The following is an 11,858-nucleotide window of genomic DNA, read 5'->3' as shown; positions in this document are numbered from 1 at the left end:
ATTGGCAACATGGTAAACATGGCAAAAGAAACACATACGTGAATGATAGAGAATGATAGGATGTAAAATCTCTCTCTCTCTCTATCTTTCTGACATTTGAAAACTTTGCACTGCTGATTGACACTTCAAATGCAACACACTGGTTGCGCAAGTGTTGATTGTTTGTTGTTTTCGATTTAATGTAGGCTTACTAAGGCCTTGTAATGCAATAAAAGAAAACAAGAAAAAAACTAATAACAGGCTATAGAAGCAACACGCTTTCAATAAAACTTCTATGACCCAACTACGGAGTTGGAGTACCCCCTCTATTGCTCCGACCAATTTGTCAGCATGTAACTGTCGTAACTATAAGGAGTTTGTAAACAAGACGAATTGGCTGATTTCATAACATGATTAGGTGTACGTCGCCCCCCTTGAAGACAGTAATCTTGTCCGTTTACAAAAAGTTAATACCATGGGAGAGGGTGGGGCGATTGTTTGAGGGGTACGCATGCGCACTAACGAGAACCAATCTTTCGCAGGTAAAGCGTTGTATCGGAGATTGGTCGATTGTCTCGAGTTTCAGCTATGGTTTCAGCAAGTGTATTGCCTGGCCCCTGCCGTCCACTAAAGAAATAGACGTTAGGTGAAGCTCTCTGTCAAGCTTCCTCAATTTGTATCTGAAGTTTTCTACCCAGATTGATTGGAATTTTCTGTTTGTCGCATGGAGTGTTAGTCAAGTGGATACAATTTAAAGTCTGACGTTAGCCACTCATGCTAGTTAGCTACACGAAGAGTTTGTAATATCGTTAGCGTACAAGCTAGCCTGCTACCTGTGTTACCGTTTATGGACATACAGCAGTCTAGCTAAGGAGTAACTTCAGTGGAGGGTGAGTAAAACATTAATTATTAGATACCTTGTGTTTGTTGTGTTGAATGCATTTTTGTTTAGTTTTCTTTGAATTACGTAATTTGCTAATCAGCTAGCAACCTGTTGCATGTTTCAACAAGTTTGGCATTAGCGATGCTAACAATTTATTCGTTGTCATAGGTCTAAAGTAGCTAGCCACCTGTCAACAGTAACTGTCAAGTATTTCCGACCTGTGAACTTTTTGGTAAATGCTCATTCTGTTATCTAGAATCGGAGGGAAATCTCAATGAACTCTTGAAAGTTAGATGGGCAACTTACACTCTTAACGGTAGCCTGTAACTGGGGTCTGCAAAGATGATATGATAGTCAGATGATTCGTAGACAATGAAATGTATCATCAGGAAGTAGCATCTCGATTTACACAGCGAAGTTACAGCAGTGAGTAATAGATACAGTTTTATGGAAAAGCCTTGTAGCGAGAGCGTAGCGTTATGTTCAGGTTGGTTAGATACAAAGTGAGTATTGCCAACTTTGCATGTCAACTCCGTTTTATGGACCACCGCCCATAACTCCGCTTTGATCAGGGAGATCCTGTCAAAGGAAGAGTATCCTTCAGTGTCTGAAGTTTATTAGTTAAAAACATTATCGTAAAAGTCTTTCTTGTTCTGTTATCTCACTTTGAGACAGTGAAAATAGGTGGTCCTTTTATAACAGGCATCCTGCCTGTGACATAAAGTGTCATTGACCCATGGACTTCGTTTATCTATTTTGACCCCAAAAAATGTTGCATTAAGGTGCATTTAGTATTTACACATAACATTTAGACACTACTATTCTATCATGTGATTTGTGAGATGATATAAATTATTTATATCTGTATAGTTGAAGCTGTGGGCCAGTCATGGAGTCGTGTCTTTACCCATCCTCCATGCATTCTCCAGCATTCCTGGCCAGCAAGTCCAAACGTGCTCACCTTACGTGGAGCTCTGATGGAATGAACTTCCTCAGATACACATAACACCAGCAACACACACAGTCTTTGAAGGAGGTCTCACAACCAATGAATTCTGATTTGTATGTTGATATGGATGCATAGATTTGTGGCCTTCACAGTAACCAGTAATTGTGAGACTTTACGTTTAAAGTTGTTTAAAGTTTGTCAAAACCCTATTCTCTCAGGTACATGGACGTTGTTAATGCCAGGGATCTAAACATTGAATTCTCCCACTATTGTTGCTTTTGTTTATGCTTTTTCCTGTTGCTGTTAGTTAATCCATTCCAGTCAGTTGGTGTGTGTGTGTGTATGGTAAATGGCAATGTAAAAGGTAGATCATTAACCAAATGTCTGGCTCAACTGGACATCAGTTGTGGAAGGGCTTTGCTCTTGACCTGGGAAAACTGATAAGCGAGCCCGTGGATTTGACCTTGTACTATTTGTCAACATCAGTGACGTTTTTTAAAAGTGAGGCCCACACAATGAGTGCTTGTTTTGACCAGGTCACCCCCCTCTGTGGGATACCCCCTTCCATTGAATTCATACTGCCCCCCTAATGAGCTGGGGTTAGGGGGGGGATGGTGACTGTAATATGCTGGGGAACACCTCTCATCTCTACGCATTGTCAGTGATTGAGTGCAGTTCGTTTCCATGCCAATAGAAAGACTGGAAATAAACCTTGGGCAAAGCCAGTGCATCTCTGTCAAAGTGTAATCGGCCACTCAGCTCTCCTCTACTAAGGTCACACTACACTCTACTTATCTTTCTCGCTCCCTGTCTTTTTTTTTTACCTTGCTCCCCCTCTCTCTCATTACCTCTCCCTCTCTTTCTATCTGTCTCTCCCCCCCTCTCTCCCTCTATCTGTTTCTCCCCCTCTAATTTAGTTTTCTCTTCCTTTAATCTTTTCTTTCTTTCCCACCCCCATTCTCTCTCTCTCTCTCTCTCTTTCTTTCTCTCTCTCTCTTTCTTTCTCTCTCTCTCTCTCTTTCTCTCTCTCTCTCTCTCTCTCTCTCTCTCTCCCTCTCCTTGAATCACATAGTAGTTCTGCTATCAGACCAAACAGGAACTGATACAGAGCACAGAGACTCTGTAACGGACACCAGTAGGCTGTAGACTGAGAGAGCTGTGCTTTGCACAGTGCAAACCTCTGAGCAAATGCTCCCTGAGAAAAGATCCAGAGGAACACGAGAAGGAAAAAAAGACACTTATCAGGTAAAAAAAACTAAACTGTTTGGCCTCAGCTGGCACTTGTACACTGGTATTACTGCGATCAAAGTATCAAAAGTATTTTTTTTTTCTTTTGAAAGGTTCCTAACTGAGCGGAATGCCCTGGAAGTATCCAAGTGGCAGCCATGATAACAGCTGGTGTCGTTTTGTAAATGTTAAAGACAGGAGCTTCAATGCTTCCTTTCTTGAGCCCTTTAGCATAGGGTATATTGAACTAGCCTTTATGAAAGGAAAGAAGATAATGCTGTCCCACAAGTCTGGCAGCAACAATTTAAGTGGCCGTTCACGAAAACAAACGATCAACATAATCCACCTCAATAACATCCGCTGTCGCATAAATACGTAACCTAGCGTAGGCGGATTCTCTTAGCACCGCAGCTGTCGTTATGAATTCTCCTTCAGATCTTTTCTTGACCTTATAACGTTTTCCTTGGAGGTCAAGGAGAAGTGGTTAGGAGAACACATAGATCGTAATTGTTTTGACTATTCGACCGCAGCCTTAGAGATTTGCTATCTGGTTTGGTAGGTTGTGGAATTCATGGTTGCCTTTTATATGTAGTTAATTGCAGGGATTTTTGGTGTGTTATGTACTTTCGCCACACTGAGCTGTTGACAGATCATTTTTCAGAAACCTGTCATTCAGGTTCTGATGTTTTCTATGAAAGGTGTGTAGTACATTTGTACGGGGTGTGTGTGTGTGTGTTAGTGTTTTGGTCATCACTTTGTGCCTTACAATTTGCAAGCCTTTTATGTGAGGAGTGAGTTCTAGTAGTATGGTAATATGCCCATACGTGTACATTAATGGCAGCCAGCAGGCAGCACCTCTCTCTGCCCCCTCATTGGCTCGTTCAGGGTCACATGACCGCTGGAGTAGAGTGTTTTTAAAGTGTGCCAGGCTGGGAGCAGGTACTGGGAGGGAGGCTGTATCTCCTGGCCTGCTGCTGTCCAGTTGATTCTGACTGCAGTGCCTGTCAGGGCAAGATCGAGCCTACTATACACTCTATACTTAGTGCCTCAAGGGGCTCCGGCTCCGGCTGCACTGCACTGCGCTTTTAGCAGAGCACTGGACCTCGGAAAACTGTCCATACTATTCACTGAGGTTCAAGTACTTCTGGAGGAGCTTAGTATTCCAGACAGAGATCATTTTGGGTATGTATGATCATTGCAATTTGCTTTCTAATGGGGTTCAGGAACTTGTTGTCGGCTAAAGAGTCCTAAAGAAATTACGAGTTTCCATTATGGGTGGGAATCGCTACTTAGGCGACAGTACGACACCCATCACAATATTTGGGCAGCAATATGATATTGTGATAGGATTCTGCAATACAGTGAAATTGATTTGTCCCATATTGCCTTTCGTATACTGGGAGTGTCTGCAGCTAGCCTGGCCGTTACCAGACTGTGACTCCATTGCATTCCGTCAGTCAGTCTGGGCCAACCCAATGCATTTTGGTTTCCGAGATGGGCGGGTTATTATCTTGAGGTTTAAAATCATTGGAGTTCCCTTAACCAATCAGCAACGTTTGGTAATGACGTTTGCTGTGCGACGTAGTTCTTGAGAGAGCGAGAGAAACTTTATTTATCCTCAGTGGGAAGTTCAGGCCCAAATTAACTTAGTCACACAAACTGAATACACATATACATATAAAACAACAAACAAACTACACGGGATACGGAAAGTGGGAGTCTATACATCTTTAGCCTACCTCCTTTGTCCTTATCGTAAGATAAGGCAATGCGGAGCAACGTAATAGAAAGTTAAACTTACAGCAAAACTTCGAGGAACAAATGTAACTTTGACAAATAAGATCTACGTAATAATAGCAGTTAAATACAACACTATGCAGACTCACCATTTGTACGTGACATGAGCCTCATCCACGACAACACCAACAAGGTTTTGTTGGTAAATGGTCGTGTTCAGCATCCTTCGCCACTTCGAATTTAGGAGCCGCTTCGGGACTTCCAAAAACAAGCGAGAAATGACCGTCGCGGATCTTTCGCTCGTCGTCAACACCGAGTTGACCGGCACGTATTCCAAGTTTACCGGCCTCTCTAACCTGGTCTTCCATAAGTGCGACGAGGGGGGGACACAACCACAGTAACAGCATTCGGTCTTCCCAGTCTAGATTAAACTCTTCCCAAAGCCAGTTGGGAGAAGAGCTACGACGTCCTTTCTCATCATAAAACTTACAAGACAATCCTCTTGTTCTCCTTTTAATTGTCTGATGTTCTCGAGAGTTGAGACAACTTCTCCGATAGCTTTTCGTGTCTCTTCCTCCGTAGCCATTTTTGCTATAGCCTACTGTTAAACTACAAACTCGGCTGGACTACATGCAACTCGGCAAGGCGAGTTTTGCGTCACAGCTCTGAACTGTTCGCTGATTGGTCCGGCAAAATTTTGAGTTCTGGAAACGATTGTCAATGGGGCTGGGCTAGACTGAGTATGAGCTTGAAATCAATTCAGGCGGAAATACGTAGGCTGGTGTCACCAGGCTAGTCTGCAGCCATCTTGGCTTTGAAAATGTGTCCTTGACTCTGACTTCCTTTCCCATTTCTGCTATGGCTAAAGCGAATCACAAGCGGCACAATCAATATAACATAATTGTGCCGAAAATTATCACAATGCTACATTTGATCAAATTGTTCCTCCCACCTCTAGCTGGTTGGCATGGTCAATGCATTTGATGGAGACTATTTCATTGTAAGACTTGCATTCAACCTCTCTGCTACTTTCAGTCACAAGTTCCACTCTAATAGTTCCTGGGCTAAGCACTACCTGTGGAGTTGGAACTGAACCAGGATGAAATGATCTGCTGAGCCAAATTTGGCCTGGATACCCTAAAGTGGAACTGATCGTAAAGCTCTGAGTTCTGGAAATAGTTCCCTGTGTTGATAAAAGTGCAGCTAAGTGATTTTACTGTTTACCCTGAGGATGGGTAATGACAGCACGTGTGTCTGTGTCTGTGTCTGTGTCTGTGTCTGTGTCTGTGTCGTCTGTGTCTGTGTCTGTGTCTGTGTCTGTGTCTGTGTCTGTGTCTGTGCCTGTGTCAGCACGTCTGTGTCTTCGTCTGTGCCTGTGCCTGTGTCTATGTCAGCACGCCCTTGCCTGTGTCTGTGCCTGTGTCTGTCTGTGTGTCAGCACGCCTGTGTCTGTGCCTGTGTCTGTGTCAGCACGCCTGTGTATGTGCCTGTGCCTGTGTCTGTCTGTGTCAGCACGCCTGTGCCTGTGTCTGTGTCAGCACGTCTGTGTCTGTGTCTGTGCCTGTGTCAGCATGCCCTTGCCTGTGTCTGTGCCTGTGTCTGTCTATGTCAGCACGCCTGTGTCAGCACGCCTGTGCCTGTGTCTGTGTCGGCACGCCTGTGCCTGTGCCTGTGTCTGTCTGTGTCAGCACGTCTGTGTTTGTGACTATGCCTGTGTCTATGTCAGCAAACCCTTGCCTGTGTCTGTGCCTGTGTCTGTCTATGTCAGCACGCCTGTGTCAGCACGCCTGTGTCTGTGTCTGTGCCTGTGCCTGTCCCTGCGCCTGTGCCTGTGTCTGTCTGTGTCAGCACGCCTCTGTCTGTGTCTGTGCTTCGGTTCCTGGCTCGGACTCGACACCGGCCCTGGGTGGGAAAAGCAGCGTCTGAACCCCTCTTCTCCTCCTCTCCTCCTCCTCCTCAATCCTCTCCTCCTCCTCTCCTCAATCCTCTCCTCCTCCTCTCCTATGCTGAATAATTTGGATTTGCGCCGTCGGGTCTGTGCTCCTCTTAACCTCCCTTACAAGGCATGATCGGCCTCGCTGCAAAAGGCTTGCGCTGCAACGGCATTGCCAAAAGCACCACTGGACACACCTTTGGGGTGCTCTTTGAGTGGCACTTCCAAGAAAACTTTATGGATTTCCAGGCAAGCCTCTGGCTGTCTATTGATTAATGCTGCTGAGGGTTTAGACTTGGAGCTGTTCAGAGAGTGCCTGCTGCTGGTTATGGTTAATGTTGCAGCATATAGGGTTTTGAAACACATGCAGTAAAAAGCCTAAAGACAATGAAGACCATCGTTAAATGCTTTCAGAGTTATGTTTCTTATATAACTTAGTCTACAAACATTTTAGTTTTGGTGTGTAAAAACTACATTTAAGGGCATGCTTCAGACCTGCTACTGTTCAAAGTACTGAGCTGCATTTTTTTTTTTCTTGTTCTTTTTTCTCCCTGAGGTCGTTTGATGTTTGTTCACCTCTGTGAGTAACTAGGTCAGGAGGGTAGTGCGCTACATGGTGCGCTACATGGTTTAGTATCAAACCTTATGTGGTAAACCCCCTAAAAGAAGAGCCCTATGACTTTGTTTAGCTAGGAGAATGAAGCCATAGGGCTCTTCTATTAGGAGGTTTACCACTTATAGTTCTGTCACTAAACCACATACCTAGATTCCCCCCCAGGTGTCTGAATTTTTTTTCGGTCTGGACAGTCTCCAGGCTACCCCCACTACTGTTCCAGCTGCTGTGCCTCTGTGTGTTTGCCTATGTGGCTGTACACACACACACAACCCCACGCACACTAAAGTGGCCCGACTAGTTCGGGCAGCCCAGGGTTAATGCTGTGACCTGACCTTTAAAAGACTTTCATTCCATATTCTTATATAGAGCCAATGGCCTTTGTCTAACATTGGTCTGGTATTTGTGAAGAGAGATTAGCTGCAAACAAACCCAGCTCTCAATTCACCTTGTGTATGATGATGACTTACCTGTTTTCAGAGCTCTGTATGTGTCTCCCTGTCATTTGGGCTCACTCTCCATAATTAGGCTGTGTTACTTTTGACTACAGCAATGGCCTCTAGACGTCCAGCACCTTTCATGTATTTTCTTTTTGAAAATCTCATACGTGACAATAGGGCTGGGCGATAAAACGATAAAAATAATTATCGCGATAATGACTTCCCTCGATAAAGCTATCGTAACATTAATTAATTTTCAATAATATCAATAATGTCGATAGAGAATAATTAGGAACAGCAGTCCATTTAATTTCTGTGATGCAGCAGGAAGTTGCGGAGAAATGGTATCAGGGTGGCCGCGGGGCATTAAAAAGTCTTAAATCGCTGCGTTGTCTATGGTTAGGTCAGAGTGTAGACTGCGCAGCTAAAGCGTCTACAAACAAGTGACTAGATAGCCTACTAGCTGGCTAGCCTGCTAACTAGCTCTCTAGTCCTGTCAGCACTATTTCCACACGCTACACCACGCCCGCTAGCAATGTATTAATTTTTACCTTATAACGAACCAACAGTTTATGGAAATTAAACGGTGGTCACTTAAACATATTTATCACAGTGTGAGATAAATGGTTTTACATTTACGTTACGTTCTAATATGTGACCGTTAGCAGCACACCATTCATTCAACTCCATTGGTAGCCAACGTTACCACTTATTAGCCAGCTGTGCTCTATCTGCTGTTGCTCTGATTTTGGGAGGTGGTCTACCTGTTGCTTTGATCGCTAACTTGCCACTGTTACTCAATCCCTGGAATGCTTTGAGTAGTAAAACACAAACAATGTCCTATGTTTCCATTATGCACTATTCGCAAATGTTATTTTCTTGCTGTCGTTCAAATGATCGGAACTTCTTGCGTTAGGGCTGAATCTCGTAGCCTAGACTTGAGGGGATAACCCCACCCCCGGATTGCTCCACAGCCAGGGCTCCTCTTTATTGGTTTATCATCGTATTTTCGCATTACACACATTTAGCTGATGTTCTTAAACTCAACCAGACAAACCGGTTATTAGCAGACATCAGTTTGTTTACTTTTGATTTGTTTCGAAGTTGAGAAATGTTGGGAGTTTACAATAAAAAAGAAACATTGAAACCTTTGGTTTGCACAGGCGTTCTTGTCTGAAGCAAATGAAACAGACTTCATTTATATCGTCTTATATCGTTATCGAATGAAAATATAAATATCTATTGTGATAATTTTTTACCCATATCGCCCAGCCCTACGTGACAACGTCTCATAGGGTGTCTCAATCCAAGATGTGGTGTGGCGTGGGGTGTCAAAGCATTAATGATTAAGGAAGTACTGATGATGTAGCAAGGACTTTACTTTCAAGGGCAGTGCCGGAATGTAGCTCATTGTGTCTTCTTTCTTCCCCCAGTAAAAGGTCCAGTCAGGAGAGAGTCTGAACATTTGAGAAACCAAGGCTACTGTTGCCAGCTCACCTGCAGTTACTGGGGTGGGGGGGGGGAGGGAGACACAGCCCCAATCTGATGATTCCTGGATGAGAGAATAATTGTAAGTGAGGTTTATGCGTTAATAGATCTCAAAAGTGTCATGTTCCACTGGCACGGACTTTATAGATTAACCACAGAATTGAACGATCCAGATGGAACATCATTGAAAATATGATTGAATGAGTTAAGCCCAGAAGTGTATTGACATTAAATATTGTATTTAGGGTTGAGCATCATGCTTTGCTGTTGTCAGAAGAGGACAGTTATCTGTATACTCAAACTCAGATGTTACCTTCTTTGAGTGTTAATCTTTAACAATAAGAGTTCTTGGTGTAAGCACTAAGTACTAAATCTAATCAATAAGACTAATCAATAAGACCAGTGCATGGAGAACTGGTAAAGTAGTGCGCAGTAGGTGAAGTTAGGCACGTTGCTCTTGGCAGGCACACAAAAATGTCCACTCTGAAGTATTTTGGCGTGTCTTGTCTTGTACCTGTGGGAAGGGTGTCTGTATGATGATTGTATATGAGTCCTTTACACGGATAATCGTATTCATGGTTCATCAGTATCTCTTGAGTGTGTGTGTGCAATAAAACCAGTCATCTTTGGAACTTTGGCATCAGCAATTCTTGTTCTGACCGGACAGACCTGTGGCGATTGTCACTCACTATTCAGTAATCAGCAATACAGTGCTTTTTGGGGATCTAGTCAACTCAACATCCCCTATTTTATAATGGTGTTGACCATACACTGCTGTGCATCAGGGCCTCACGTGTCCCTTTCCATAACATATAGGACATTCCCAACCTTGAGCTCTGGCATACGCCCTCAGCACTGTAACGGCTGGAGCACGTGAGCAGAGCTCGTTTTGTTGCTCCACACTTTGAACAGAAACATTCCAAAGTGCAGGCCGATACCACCTCAACCTCCCCCTCACTTCCCGCTTAAGGGCACGCCCACCGCAGGCGGGCCAATGGCGGGTGCCTCGTCTGAGTCGTCATGGCGACGGATTGACTCACCAATGGACTCCCAGCCCAAGCTGCTCAGATTAAAACGGCCCGGCCTTGATCCCTCTTAGGGTGCGGCGGTGAGCGAGGGAGCGAGCGCACGCCCCAGCTCCAGCTCACCCAGCTCAAAGTGCGCCACGGGGCCCGTTCGGATGCGTTGCCAAAGCTGGCTTTAGCCGTGATTAAGATTCGCACGGCAGGTAACTGACACTAGTGGCTCATTGAAGAAGAAATCTCTCAATTCAATCTCTCGGTGGAACACAGAGGTGTGACGTAGTTGATGGAGTGGTCCAATTTGAGGTCGGGGATTATCCAGCTGCAGCAGCGAGGGTCTCGCTTCTTAAGCCTGGTGTACATTGTGTGATTTTGGGCTGTCCCAGACAAAAAATTACCAACGTGAAACAAATGTGGCGTTATCTTTTGTCGGTTCTCAAAAACGTTGGTCCTACAAGATTGCCATTGTCCCGGTCTTGCGATCAAACTGAGATTGTGTCTTCCCATTTTTCGAAGGGTTTCGCTCTCTCTCGTCCCCTCTTTACTATTTGCCTATTTTATTTGCATTCTCACTTCCTTTCATAGTGTTCCACATTGATGTCTTAGTCAAGCACAGGATCTGAAACTTACACAAACCAGGGCGGAGCCTTGCCGTGACCGACTGAAACCGCACTTGACACGATCACAAACGTGTGTGATGCAACTCTAGGGTCGATTCAGACTCTGATTCCAGCATTCAGTCTTTCTCGGCCTCTGCAGTGTTTACGTTTCAGTCACTCCCTGCACCCCACTCCAGCCCTGTTCCACTCTCTTCCAAGCCACACTCAGGCCAGCCAGAAGCCTCCAGACGGAGAGTAATTAGTTCATAGCCGTTCAAATGCTGGCAGATGTTTATGTAATGCTCGCCTCAGTTTAATATGGACTCGGACTTGGAACAGCCCTCTGAGCACCTCAGGCAGACTGTGTGTGTGTGTGTGTGTGTGTGTGTGTGTGTGTGTGTGTGTGTGTGTGTGTGTGTTTGTCAGTGAGGTAAACACAGCTTTTCGCTGGCTTGAGCACCAACCTTGTCTCCGGGCTAATTATTGCTCTGTTTAACTGTGTTTAACACACACACACACTGACACACACACACACACACTGACACACACACACTCGCCCGATCTCCCCTCCTCGCTGTCCACATCCTTGGGTAAGCAGTGTCAAACATTGGCCTGAGGACTGTTGCATTGATTGACCGGAGGAAATGGAGACTGCCTGTGGTTTGTGAATGGATAACAGAGAGGGTTAGGTAGTGCCTGTAGAGGGACAGAGATTGCCTCTGAGCTTGTTAAAGTAGCAGTTTGGCTAAAACTAATGAGCTAACTACCTAGACAGCATGCAGCACCAAGTCAACTACCTTACAACCATACACACATCAACAACATCGCAGTGATGAAAAAGCTAGCCAACATGCTAACACTCTTGACTGTATAGTTGATGATTTTTTTTTTCCATTTCTTTTCATGGGCTGTTGGCTGTGGGTTCGACAGGTGTATTTGTCTATCGTTCATGTGACCACATACTATCAAAATGAATTTCAAGATGATG

General features: G+C 44.6%; 1 protein-coding gene across 2 annotated transcripts in view; it reads left to right on the top strand.

The window, feature by feature from the left end:
• Positions 1-551: 551 nt before the first annotated feature.
• The window catches only part of phactr4a (phosphatase and actin regulator 4a), a 47,699-nt gene continuing 36,392 nt past the window's right edge, over positions 552-11,858 (top strand). The window contains exon 1 of one of the 2 annotated variants that reach the window (XM_080859574.1): positions 552-869. The gene's annotated coding sequence lies outside the window, so the exon portion shown is untranslated. The remainder of the gene's footprint in view (positions 870-11,858) is intronic. The other variant, XM_080859575.1, reaches the window with a different exon arrangement.

This window comes from Sprattus sprattus (genome assembly GCF_963457725.1).
Source record: "Sprattus sprattus genome assembly, chromosome: 20".
NCBI classification, from domain to species: domain Eukaryota; kingdom Metazoa; phylum Chordata; class Actinopteri; order Clupeiformes; family Clupeidae; genus Sprattus; species Sprattus sprattus.
Note: the sequence above shows the minus strand (reverse complement) of the source record. Positions and strands in the feature narration are given on the sequence as shown.